Raw genomic sequence first — 14,600 nt, 5'->3', positions numbered from 1 at the left:
AGTCCACCTGCCAATACAGGGGACATGGGTTCGAGCCCTGATCTGGGAATATCTCACATTCCATGGAGCAGCTAAGCCCATGCACCACAACTAGTGAGCCTGTGCTCTAGAGCCCGCGAACCACAACTAATGAAGCCCAAGCGCCTAGAGCCCATGCTGCACAACAAGAGAAGTCGCCACAAGGGGAAGCCAGCACACCACAACGAAGAGTAGGCCCTGCTCACTGCAACTAGAGAAAGTACAGGCAGCAATGAAGACCCAACACAGCCAAAAATAAATAAATAAATAAATAAAATTTATTTTAAAAAATAAATAAAGCTTGTGTTTCCTTATTTATTTTCAGTTGGTTGATCTGTCCATTGGTGGAAGTGGGGTGTTAAAGTCCCCTACTATTATTGTGTTACTGTCAGTTTCCCCTTTTATGACTGTTAGCATTTGACTTATGTATTGAGGTGCTCCTTTGTTGGGTGCATAAATATTTAAAATTGTTACATCTTCTTCGATTGATCCCTTGATCATTATGTAGTGTCCTTCTTTGTCTCTTGTAATAGTCTTTATTTTAAAGTCTGTTTTGTCTTATGTGAGAATTGCTCCTCCAGCTTTCTTTTGATTTCCCTTTGCATAGGATATCTTTTTCCATCCCCTCACTTTCAGTCTGTATGTGTCCCTAGGTCTGAAGTGGGTCTCTTATAGACAGCATATATATGGGTCTTGTTTATGTATCCATTCAGCCAGTCTGTGTCTTTTTGTGGGAGCATTTAATCCATTTACATTTAACTTAATTATCGATATGTATTTTCCTATTACCATTTTCTCAATTGTTTTGGATTTGTTATTGTAGGTCTTTCCTTCTCTTGTGTTTCCTGCCTAGAGAAGTTCCTTTAGCATTTGTTGTAAAGCTGCTTTGGTGGTGCTGATTTCTCCTAGCTTTTGCTTGTCTGTAAAAGTTTTAATTTGTCTGTTGAATCTCAGTGAGATGTTGCTGGGTAGAGTAATCTTGGTTGTAGGTTTTTCCCTTTCATCACTTTAAATATGTCTTGCCACACCTTTCTGCCTTGCAGAATTTCTGCTGGAAGATCAGCTGTTAACCTTATGGGGATTCCCTTGTAATTTGTTGTTTTTCCTTTGGTGCTTCTAATAATTTTTGTTTGTATTTAATTTTTGATAGTTTGATTAATATGTGTCTTGGTGTGTTTCTCCTTGGATTTATCCTGTATGGGACTCTCTGCGCTTCCTGGACTTGGTTGACTATTTCCTTGCCCATATTAGGGAAGTTTTCAACTATAATCTCTTCAAATATTTTCTCAGTCCCTTTCTTTTTCTCTTCTTTTTCTGGGACCCCTATAATTTGAATGTTGGTATGTTTAATGTTGTCTCAGAGGTCTCTGAGATCATCCTCCATTCTTTTCATTCTTTTTTCTTTATTCTGCTCTGTGGTCGTTATTTCCACTATTTTATCTTCCAGGTCACTTATCCATTCTTCTGCCTCAGTTATTCTGCTCTTGATTCCTTCTAGCGAATTTTTTTTTTTTTTTTTTTTTGTGGTAGGTGGGCCTCTCACTGTTGTGGCCTCTCCCGTTGTGGAGCACAGGCCCCAGACGCGCAGGCTCAGCGGCCATGGCTCATGGGCCCAGCCGCTCCGCGGCATGTGGGATCTTCCCGGACTGGGGCATGAACTGTGTCCTCTGCATTGGCAGGCGGACTCAACCACTGCGCCACCAGGGAAGCCCGCTTCTAGCGAATTTTTAATTTCATTTTTTTGTGTTGTTCATCATTGTTTGTTTGCTCTTTAGTTCTCCTAGGTCCTTGTTAAACGTTTCTTGTGTTTTCTCCATTCTATTTCCAAGATTTTGGATCATCTTTACTATCATTACTCTGAATTCTTTTTCAGGTAGACTGCCTATTTCCCCTCCATTAGTTTGGTCTGGTGGGTTTTTACCTTGCTCCTTCATCTGCTGCATATTTCTCTGTCTTCTCATTTTGCTTAACTTACTGTGTTTGGGGTTTCCTTTTCGCAGGCTTCAGGTTCATAGTTTCCGTTGTTTTTGGTGTCTGCCCCCAGTGAATAAGATTGGTTCAGTGGCTTGTGTAGGCTTCCTGTTGGAGGGGACTGGTGCCTGTGTTCTGGTGGATGAAGCTGGATCTTGTCTTTCTGCTGGGCAGGACTGTGTCCTGTGGTGTGTTTTGGGATGTCTGTGAACTTAATATGATTTTAGGCAGCCTCTCTGCTGATGCGTGGGGTTGTGTTCCTGTCTTGCTAGTTGTTTGGCGTGGAGTGTCCAGCACTGTAGCTTGCTGGTCGTTGAGTGGAGCTGGGTCTTAGAGTTGAGATGGAGATCTCTGCGAGAGCTCTTGCCAATTGATATTACGTGGGGCCAGGAGGTCTCTGGTGGTCCATTGTCCTCAACTTGGCTTTCCCACCTCAGTGGCTCAGGCCTGACATCCAGCTGGAGCATCAGGACCCTATCAGCCAGACAGCTGGAGTTCAGAGTTGGAGAATCTGGCCTGCGTTGGCTGTCCTTCGGTGCTGCACATTAGAATCACCTACTTATTTTTTGTTTTGCAGGCAGTGTTCCACAGAGAAAAACAGTAGCATGAAAATAGTCACAGTTCTGAGATGGCTTTTTTTTTTCATTTGTGCTTAGTTGGGTTTCACTTGCTCACGGGGCTACATGTGGAGGCCTCACATCTGGCTCTTCTAACCAGAGCCTGAGTTGGGTCTTAGTTGTGGCATGTGGGATCTTTCATTGCAGCACACAGGCTTCTCTCTAACCGTGTCGCGTGGGCTCAGTAGTAGCAACGCCTGGGCTCTAGGGCTCTATAGTTGCCGTGCACAGACTTAGTTTCCCCACGGCATGTGGGATCTTCGTTCCCTGATCAGGGATCAAACCCGCATCCCCTACATTGGAAGGCTGATTCTTAACCAGTGGACCACCAGGGAAGTCCCATTGGGTACTGTCTTGGAGTTTGAATTTTTTTTTTTTTTTTGAGGCCTCACTTTTCCAATTTTAAAGAAACTGATATTGTCTATTTGGTGTTTTGTCTCCTAATTTTTTTTTTAGAATGCCTCTTAAACATATTTATTCTTTATGACATGTCAAAAGCTTCCCATGATGGCCATTGTTTTTTAAGTTTTAAAAGATTTAAAAAAAATTTTTGTTTAATTTTTCCATTTACCAAAGAAAATTCAAGAGTTAGGATTATGGTATAGCTTTGTATAAGAGGTAGAAATTCTTCCAGGAAGAAGTTTAGACTTTGTCACCGGCAAACCTGTGACACACCAAGAACAAGGCAAGCACAGTTGGTTAACGTATATGCTTGGTAACTGTATGTCACATTCTCCTTTACAAGAAGGACACCAGTCACTTTGGATTAGTGCCCACCCTAATGACCTTATTTTACTTTAATTACCTCTTTAAAGACCCTATCTCCAAATACAATCACTTTTTTTTTTACAATCACATTTTGAGGGATCCTAATTGGGGGGCTAAGGAATTAGCATAGGAATTCAACATAGGAATTTGGGGGGCCTACACAATTCAGCCCATAACATATAGCGAGGTGTCAATGCAAATAATCAATAAACAATCTGTAACAGGAATAGAAAAAACAGAAAAATAGAAAAATCCAAACTGAGGATTATAGCTTGGGAAACACAAATTCAGGACACATTTGAACAGTGTTCCGCTGGACCACAAAATGGGAGAGGCTTATAGAGGCTAAAATTGAAAAGTTGCATAAATTGTTAAGAATGAGGATTAGAGCTGGCATGAAGGGTGCTTGTTAAGCAAGGATTGATTGGGGTCCAAAATGGTTGCATGTTTACAAGGGGAGACCTTGAGGCCGTATGGTTGCATCTGGTAGCTGCTAGCTGATATTGTTTTGAAAATGGCCGGTGGTGTCCTTGAGTTTGATACAGTTCAGAAAATTTAGATTCTCAGTTGATGCAGGAGTGTGTCTGAAACCACATTCACAATGGCCACCAGGCTCTACTTTGAATGCCTGAATCACATTTACTCCATTTTGATTTTAAAGGATCTTAAATATATCATCAGTGGGAAAGTTATGCTGGTCAGGCCCCGTCTCTCACAGCTGAGCAGATTGCTGGTCTTGCATGGGTTTGGGGCAGTGTGGAGATCAGAGTCTGGCAGACTTTCAGAGCAATAAGGAATTGACATCATCTGAAGTATGACTACCTAGTTGACACCCTTGTTGGTTGGTTGGCACTCAGAGGTAAGTTTATTTGATTGAGTCCATCCCTGACAGGCTGACTTTCAGAAGCAAGAGTCTAACACTGATTGGATGGCTTACAAAAGTATATTCAGTGAGGTAGGTTTTCATTCGTTGATTGAATAGGTTTAATGGCTGGCAGAATAGCCAGTCTTTTCCTAAATTTGGGGGAATGTTATTCTCAACATAAAAAGTGACTTTCACATGTCCCACTTTTCTTCTAAAGTGGCTGAACATCTCTTAGCTCTAGACAAGGGAATTTGTGGTACCTTCTGGCTGATTGACAAGTTTACACTCTGAATCCAAGTCAATGATATCTTGTTGGTCTACAGAGGAAAGAAGTTTGGAGTCATCCTGGTTCTTCAGATCACTAGTTGTGTGGTCTCAGACAAGCCACATGACTTCTCTGAGAGTCATTTTCTTCATCTGTAATTGGAAACAATAATAACTATCTGTGTTATTATAAGTATCAAGGGCATAACTTAAGGGGAATGCCTAGCACAGTATCCATGGTACCTACCAGTTCATGGTTCTCGTCCCTGGCTTATTAGACTCACCTGGAGACCTTTAAAAAATCCTGAGAATCTCCCCATCTGCCAGAGCTTCTGATTTAATTAGTGAGGATTGATTCCAAGCAGGCGATTACAAAACTCCCAAGGTGGTTCTGATGGACAGCCTGATTTGAGGACCACTATTAACTGCTCCCAAAAGTGGTAATTCTCTCTCAATCTACTCTCTTCTATTTCTATTAGTTTTCCCCCGAAGTTGATGCCCTTCCCAAACTTCAGAAATTTTTCTCCTATATGCCTGAGAGGGAAAAGTCCTCCCCATGCCATGTGTGTACTGATTTTGATAGGATGTCTATGGCTCTGATATTACTTTAAAGTGGCTATCCTCTTTTTTTTTTCAGTTGAGGTAAAATTGGTATATAACATTATATAGTTTCAGGTGTACAACATTCAATTTTATGTCCGTATACTCTGTAAAGTGACCATCCCCCAAAGTCTAGTTACCATCTGTCACCATACAATTGACCCCTTCACCCCTTTCCCTCAGTCCCTAACCTCTTTACCCTCTGGTAAACACCAATCTGTTCTCTGTATCTACGAGTTTGTTTTTCTTTGTTTGTTTGTTTGTTTAAATTCCACATATGAGTGAAATCATATGGTATTTGTCTTTCTCTGTCAGACTTGACTTAGCATAATATCCTCAAGTTCCATCCATGCTGTCTTAAGTGGCAAGATTTCCTTTTTTTTTCTTTTTAATGTCTGAGTGGTATTCTATTATATATACATACCACGTCTTTATCCATTCACCCATTGATGGACACTTAAGTTGTTTCCATATCTAGGATATTGTAAAAAATGCTGCAGTGAGCATAGGGGTGCGTATGTCTTTTCAACTTAATGTTTTAGTGTTCTTCAGATAAATACCCAGAAGTGAAATAGCTGAATCACATGGTAGTTCTATTCTTAAATTTTTCGGGAATCTACATACCATTTTCCACAGTGGCTGCACCAATTTACATTCCCACCAGTAGTGCACAAGGGTTTCCTTTTCTCTACATCCTCTCCAACACTTGTTGTTTCTTGTATTTTTGATAATAGCCATTCTAACAGGTATGATGATTAGTGATGTTGAACATCTTTTCATGTGCCTGTTGGCCGTGTGTGTGTCTTCTTTGGAAAAATGTATATTCAGAACTTCTGCCCATTTTTAAATTAAGTTCCTTTTTGTTGTTGTGTCGTATGAGTTCTTTATATATTTTGGATACTAACCCTTTGTCAAGTGTATGATTTGTAAATATCTTTTCCCATTCAATAGGTTGCCTTTTCATTTTGATGATGGTTTCCTTCACTATGCAGAAGCTTTATAGTTTGATGTAATCCCATTTATTTATTTTTGCTTTTGTTTCTTTTGCTTTTGGAGTCAGATCCACCAGACATTGCTAAGACCAATGTCAGTGCGTTTACCACCTTTGCTTTCTTCCAGGAATTTTACGGTTTCAGGTCTTAAAATCTTTAAGCCATTTTGAGTTAATTTTTGTGTATGGTGTAAGATAGTGGTCTAGTTTAATTCTTTTGCATGTGGCTGTCCAGTTTTCCCAGCACAATTGGTCAAAGAGACTGTCTTCTCTCTGCTGTATCTTCTTGGCTCTTCTGTCGTAAATTAAATGTCCATATATACATGGGTTTATTTCTCGTCTCTCAGTTCTGTTCCACAGATCTGTGTGTCTGTTTTCTTATGTGAAGTGGCTATTCTTTTCTTGTCTGTGAAGTGATTATCCTCTTAATGCATGAAAGTGCGTGTTACATTGATCATGTGGATAAGAGAAGTGTCTTCAGATCGAAAACTGGAACTGAGGAGGCAGGTAGGGAGACTGGAAGGTAGAAATCTCCTTTCTTGTTCCAAACTGTAAAAGGACATCACACAGAAGTCTGCTTATAACATTTACAGGGTGAGAGGCAAGATGGAAATGAAGATACACATGCCATTTTTAGGTTCTTAATCAAGCTAACAAAGTATTATGTGAAATATGACCTATAATACTACTTTGACAAATGTATTTTCATAGCAAAAAGTATGTTAAACTAAGTTTTATATACGTGCTAGTCATCAAAATAATTAAAATAATTTATTGGGCAATTGAAGGGCCAGTAATGTTTGGATAAGTAATGAAATAAAGACATACATAATTAACATTATATATTCCATAAAATGTATTTATCTTGCCTTTACTTCTACAAAATCATTAATTATGTTTTAATACTTGTATTAGTTCCTAGGGCTGCTGCAGCAAATTACCACAAACTCGGTGACTTAAAGCAACAGAAATTTATTCACTCACAGTTCTGAAGACCAAAAGTCCAAAATCAAGGTCTTGGCAGGGCTACTCTCCCTCTGAAGGCTCTAGGGCAGAATCCATTCCTTGTCATTTCCAACTTCTGGTGACTGCCAGCATTTGTTGGCTTGTGGATGCAGTACTCCAACCTCTGCCCCCATCTTCACATATCTTTCTTGTGTGTGTGTGTGTGTGTGTGTGTGTGTGTGTGTGTGTGTGTAATCTCTCTCTGCCTGTCTCTAATATGGACACTGCTGATGGCACTTTGAACCCATTGGGATTATCCAGGATTATCACCTCATTTTTAAATCCTTAACCACAACTGCAAAGACTCTTTTTCCAAATAAGGTAACAAGGATTAAGACTTGATGTCTTTGGGGCTACTAGTCAGCTCACTATAATAATCAAGGGTTTCCTGCTTCTTTTTACATTAATCAACTAAAGGATTTAAAAACATGTATTTTTATTTAAAGTATATGAAGTTTAAATGTATTGTTGGCCTGAAACAAATAGACTGCCAGATACTTCTTCAGCAAAGATGGGTTTATCTAGGATCATCAGAGAATTGCAATTTGGGGCCTGCAACCATGACAAGCCACGTGTAAGTACCCCCTTCTGGTCTCCCAACTCTGTTTAATTGAAACGTCTGTTTGTTAATTCTTTACATTTCCCTCTATTGATCAAGGTCTTTCTCTGAAAGCATCCCTGATCAATAGTCAAGTTATCTAGTTTCAGTGGCTTTTTGTTCCTCTATGTCAGGAAGGACCTTTCCAGAGCGTAATGTCTCACGTCAGAGGGAAAGTCGACAGATTGGAAACTGATTAAGGTCATATTCAAGTAACAAGGACAGGTAGGAGGGAGAACTCTCAGGCACTTTTTGTCTGAAGTCCGTATGGTATCAAGATCATAGACGTTGGAAATCATCTGAAGCATAACATCATCATCAAAGGTTTGGCAACAAAATTCTAACAGACCTAGTCCAGATATCTTGGGAAAGCTGTCTCATTAGATGTTGTTTGCTTCAAATCCAGGAAATCTTTACTTCAGGTCACCAGATGATATGTAGGTCCAGTCAGGTTTTGGCACTTTCTTTAGCTGTGTCATGTGAATCCAAGATCTGTTGATTGGGATTTGGGGGCACAAGGGTTGGTTAGCGATACTTGGTAGGGGCCTGTCCGGTGTGGTTGAAGAAAGTGCTTCTGAAAGTTTCCTTTCCAATAGATGAAATCTCTAGGTTGCAAGATGTCTCCTGAGGGTTTGCTGAGAAAACATTGCTCTACCAAAACAAGGTTATTTTTAATAGAAGCAATTAGCCCTTTGCAGTATTGGACTACCTTTCCTTTTATCCATTGTGGATCAAATGAAGCAGAGGCCAATTGCATTGGGCATCCTGTGACTATCCCAGTAGGTGAGAGTTCATGAGTTTCAAAAGGGGTGGGTCTGAGATTTAGAAGGACCAATGGCAATGCTTTTGCCCAGCGTATTTGGAGGACCTCTACAAATTTTGCCTATTGGGTCTTAATAATGCTGTAAGTGCGTTTGACTAAACCAGAGGTTTGAGCTTGGTGAGCACAGTGAAAGTGCTGTAAAACCAGCGAAGCAGCATAGACTTGTTGAAGCACATGGCCAGTAAAATGGGTTCCTCAATCAGTGCGAAATTTGGGAGGAGTTTCCCAGGTAGGGGTATTCTTTTCCAAAAGGACTTCAGCCATAGAAGAGGCAGTAGCCTGTCTGCAAGGGAATGCTTCAGTCCAGTGTGAAAACATACAGACCACGACTAAAACACATTTATATTCACTAGACACAGGAAGTTGTATCAAATCCATTTGCCAGAGCTCGAGCAGTCCATTGGGCAGTTTAAAATGTCTGGGAGCAGTACCAACAGGCTTCCCTGGGTTGTACTTTGGACAAGTGGGACAAGTGAGGTAGGTGCTTTTGTGGCCTTGTTGATATTGTGGCCTTGTTAATAATCACCGGTATTGATTCATGCAGGCTACTATTTTGTCAGTAGACCAATGGTTTAATGCGTGGAGCATGGTGAGGAGTGGGAATTTTAGAGTCTCCTGTAGGACTGGGTTGTTATTTGGTCCAAACCAGAGCTTTCTCTTTTTATCAAACCAACAACTGTTGAGTTTCCAATCTTGTTTTTCCTCTTTTGAGGCTAATTGTTGAGCTCTCTAGCCAGTTTTTCTAAATTATCATTTGGGGAAATATCTCTTCGAACCATGACAGAGATTTGGCTGCTTTAAGGGCAGCATTCCTTGCAGCAATATGGGCAGGATGATTTTCCCCTAGCTTCCAGAGAGTCAAGTTTAGAATGCCCCAGTATCTTAAAAGTAGCTAAAGAGACAAGTAAAAGTATTACATTAAATAATTCCTGAACATAGGGGCCATTTAAAATTTTATTTCCACTAGAAGTTAGGAAGCCACACTGCTTCCACAACATTCCAAAATCACAGGTACTCTAAAAGCATATCTACTATTGGTATAAATATTGGCAGTTTTGTCCTTGGCTAAAGTACAAGCCCATGTAAGAACATATAATTCAGCTTGCTGGGCTGAAGTAACCATAGGTAAAGATGCTGCCTCAACAACATCAAAAGGAGTTGTAGGGGCTTCCCTGGTGGCGCAGTGGTTGAGAGTCCGCCTGCCGATGCAGGGGACACGGGTTCGTGCCCCGGTCCGGGAAGATCCCACATGCCGCGGAGCGGCTGGGCCCGTGAGCCATGGCCGCTGAGCCTGCGCGTCCGGAGCCTGTGCTCCGCAACGGGAGAGGCCGCAACAGTGAGAGGCCCGCGTACAGCAAAAAAAAAAAAAAGACAGTGTTATAGAGGTCTAATTGACATAGAATAAAGTGCATATATTTTAACTGTACAGGGTGATGTTTTTCCATATGTACATTTCCATGGAACCATCAGCACAATCAAGACAGTGAACACATCCATCAATCCCCAAAGTGTTCTTGTTCCTCTTTGTAACCTCTCCCTGCTTTTCTCTCCGCCTCCCCACCCCAAACAACCACTCATCTGCTTTCTGTCATTAGAGTTTAGTTTACATTTATATAAATGGAATCATATAAGATGTTCTCTTTTTTCTTCTGACTTATTTCACTCAGCGTAATTATTTTGATACTTGTGTATGTAGGGTGGATCTATAGTTCATTCTTTTTTATAGGGGAACAGTATTCAATTGTATGAATATACCACACTTTGTTTATTCATTTACCTGTGGATGGACATTTGTGTTGTTTCCAGTTTTTGGCTATTACTAAAAATGCTGCTATAAACATTTTCAGGGCTTCTCTGTTAGCGCAGTGGTTAAGAATCTGCCTGACAATACAGGGGACCCGGGTTTGAGCCTTGGTGCAGGAAGATCCCACATGCCGCGGAGTAACTAAGCCTGTGTGCTACAACTACTGAGCCTGCGAGCCTAGAGCCCGTGCTCCGCAACAAGAGAAGCCACCGTAATGAGAAGCCCATGCATGGTAACAAATAGTAGCCTCCGCTCACTGTAACTAGAGAAAGCCCGCGCGCAGCAACGAGGACCCAGTGCAGCCAAAAATAAATAAATATAAAACAAAAACTCCAAAAAAAATTGCAAACATTAAAAAATTATCACTATTAAACATGAGAGTTGTTAATGAATATGAAAAGGGATTGAAGGGTCATGAAATGCTGGTTACAATCCTGACTTCTCCATGCTAGTGAAGAATGTCTTGAGCTAGTGAAAAGATCCTGCCTCCCCTTTACTACCTGAAAGACATGAGATAGAATTGGTTAAAACACATAAATGCATCAAACCTGAAGCTACTTGGAGAAAGGTGTCATTTACAACACAATTTAAGGTTCTGTGTAAACATGGCATATTGAATGTATGCATCTAATTTCCTTCAAAACCCATTAAAACTACGGTAAAGACAGCTCATGCAGCTCAATATCAAAAAAACAAACAACACAATCAAAAAATGGGCAGAAGATCTAAATAGACATTTCTCCAAAGAAGATGTACAGATGGCCAAAAAACACATGAAAAGATGCTCAACATCACTAATTATTAGAGAAATGCAGATCAAAACTACAATGAGATATCATCTCACACCAGTCAGAATGGCCATCATTAAAAAATCTAGAAACAATAAATGCTGGAGAGGGTGTGGAGAAAAGGGAACCCTCCTACACTGTTGGTGGGAATGTAAATTGGTGCAGCTACTATGGAGAACAGTATGGAGGTTCCTTAAAAAACTAAAAATAGAGCTACCATATGATCCAGCAATCCCACTCTGCATATATCTGGAGAAAACCATAATTTGAAAGGATGCATGCACCCAGATGTTCATTGCAGCACTACTTACAATAGTCAGGACGTGGAAGCAACCTAAATGTCCATCGACAGAAGAATGCATAAAGAAGATGTGGTACATATATACAATGGAATATTATCAGCCATTAAAAGGAATGAAATAATGCCATTTGCAGTGACATGGATGGACCTAGAGATTGTCACACCGAGTGAAATAAGTCAGGAAGAGAAAGACAAATATCGTATAGTATCAGTTGTATGTGGAATCTAGAAAAATGGTGCAGATGAACTTATTTGCAAAGCAGAAATAGAGTCACAGATGTAGAAAAGAAACTTACGGTTACCAAGGGGGGAAGGGAGGGGTGGAATGAATTGGGAGATTGGGATTGACATATATACACTACTATATGTAAAATAGATAACTAATGAGAACCTACTGTATAGCACAGAGAACTCTGCTCTGTGGTGACCTAAAAAGATTAGATATATGTATATGTATAACTGATTCACCTTGCTGTACAGCAGACACTAACACAACGTTGTAAAGCAACTATACTCCAATAAAAATTTTAAAAACTACGGTAAAGAAAAAAAATTAAGACATAACTCTCAAGGAAAGAGAAGATGAGAGGAGTTAACAGTGTTGGAAGCTAGGTAACTGATTTCACTGACCAAAGAAAGCCCAATCCTAAAAATGCAACAGAGAATGCTAAGGCCACCTTTTATCTACACTGAAGAATCCCCCAAAGACTCAGGAACTGGGAGCACTAGGTGCCTCTGGGACCGAAGATTATGGGGTGGGAGAAGGAGGGGCTAAAATGAGCAGGACTCCTGCACAGCTGAGTCAGTCATTTGGAACGTGCATCCACTGCCTTCCTTCCACCACCCCTGCAGTGGTGTATATGGACCCTGTAGAGGGTCCCATATACAGACTGGGTCCTGAATGCTGAGACTCCTGGCTTTCTTGCTCCACTTGGCTTTGAAATTCTGGCAACCAGACACTATCCAGGTGGGAGATTTAAAGACTCTCCCTGAGAAATCTGACTAGCATAAGAAAAAGGACTTATAAATAGTGACATCTGGGTTCCCAACAGACCTTCCAGCCAAGGCACTCTACACTGATCCTAAAGTGGACATAGCTCACCTACCAACTCAGTTTCCACTCCATATTTTCTTTTTAATTTTTATTTATTTAATTTTTTTAAAGTTTTATTTATTTTTTAAAGTTTTTTGATGTGGACCATTTTTAAAGTCTGTATTGCATTTGTTAAAATACTGCTTCTGTTTTATGTTTGTTTTTTTTTGGCCTCAAGGCATGTGGGATCTTAGGTTCCTGACCAGGGATCAAACCTGCACCCCCGGCATTGAAAGGCGAAATCCTAACCACTGGACCTCCAGGGAAGTCTCAGTATTTTTTTTTTTAAATTGAGATGTTTTTTCTCCCATTTTTATTACTGGACTCTATTTTGTTTCAAGGGAGATTAATAGATTTGATGACTATCATTGTCTCGCAAATCACATTTAAAATAAACCTTGATACAGCAAAACTTAACACAACAGTGTAAATCAACTATGCTTCAATTAAAAAAACAAAACAAAACTTGAATTATAGTGAGAGCTCCAAGTTCACCCTGTGGGTCAGTGGGGCTCTACACACGAGTGAGGAACTTGGTGTAGTGGTTAGTGTGTTTCTGCAACTGTTGATCTTTAACAACTGTCAAATAGTTCCACAGTGCTAGATTTTGTGCTTGAAAAAACAGATGATCGCACCGATCAAAAATGGTTCCCTGCACAAATACCTTTTCATTACTTCTCAGTGAGAAAACATTCTAGGGCATCTGCTCTTTTCTCACAGCCCAGGTCTGGCTTCTGTTGGCATCTGCTAGCAGCTGCTGAGCTAAGCCGAGCACCTCTTCCTTCCAAAGTCTAGAGGGGCTCTGGGTCCTGAGGAAGAAAGTGAATTAAGAATTCGTAGGAGGTGCCGACTGTCCCCATGGCGGCTGCGCTGGAGCCTGGGGGGCCCGGGAAGGCAAAGGTAGAATTAGAAGATCATGTGACGTTCGAGTAGGAGGGTTTATCTTGGTGACTTTAGGATGCTGGTTCCATTGTAGGTATAATTATGCAAAGCTAAGAATCCAGGAAAGACTTGCCAGAGAAGGAATTAAAAACAAGATTTTATATGAAAGTACCCACCTTGATCTTGAAAGAAAACAAACCAACAGCGGCAGCGGCAGCAATTGAGCAGTCTTGAGCACAGAAAACCCAGACGCAACTCACTTCGGTGTGAACAAAGCTGAGATCAACTATAGAAAGCATTTTATGTACCATAAGGCTTTCAGTCAAGTATATAAAGTATGTGTAAGTTGTAAAAAAAAAAAAAAAAAAAGAATTACTTCGCTTCTTGCCTTGGAGCCGGTACTGGGCAAGGCTCTTCCAGAACTGCACTTGATTCTTCCATGAATCCCATGTGGTCAGTGTCACCATGCAGCTTTCTCCTGGATCGTGTACAGCAGGCGCACTCACGGTGCAGGCTTCAAGCTGACTGGGGCAGAGTCCTGTTCCACCAAGTCCGGCTCTCAGAGTTCCGTTTTGGCCTAGGAGTGCGGCTATGATGATTAAAAGACGTGCGACTAAGGCGCCAGCTCTGGGCCGGCAGCCGGCACGCAGGGCTGGGAGGTTTCTCACAGTCTAGCCTCCAAAAGTTTCTCTGCACCAGTGGCTGGGCCAGATGTCCCACCTAATTATGATTTATGTAGTGGCAGCATCAAAACCGGATACTTTTCTTACGCTTGAATACATTCAAGAATAAAGACCTCTGCTGACAGGGTTCTTTTCTTTTTTACAGTATTTTTAAATTTAAATTTTTATTTATATATTTTTGGCTGCATTGGGTCTTCGTTGCTGCACGCAGGATTTCTCTAGTTGTGGTGAGCGGGGGCTACTCTTTGTTGTGGTGTGCAGGCTTCTCACTGCGTTTGCTTCTCTTGTTGCAGAGCACGGGCTCCAGGCGCAAAGGCTTCAGTAGTCTGGCACGTGGGCTCAGTAGTTGTGGCTCGCGGGCTCTAGAGCTCAGTAATTGTGGCGCGCGGGCTTCATTGCTCCGCGGCATGTAGGATCTTTCCGGACCAGGGCTCAAACCCGTGTCCCCTGCATTGGCAGGCGGATTCTTAACCACTGTGGCGCCAGGGAAGCCCTGCTGACGCGGTTGTTAACCTGGGGTTCACAGACT

Source organism: Phocoena phocoena, chromosome 14, assembly GCF_963924675.1.
Source record: "Phocoena phocoena chromosome 14, mPhoPho1.1, whole genome shotgun sequence".
Taxonomy (NCBI): Eukaryota; Metazoa; Chordata; class Mammalia; order Artiodactyla; family Phocoenidae; genus Phocoena; species Phocoena phocoena.
Note: the sequence above shows the minus strand (reverse complement) of the source record.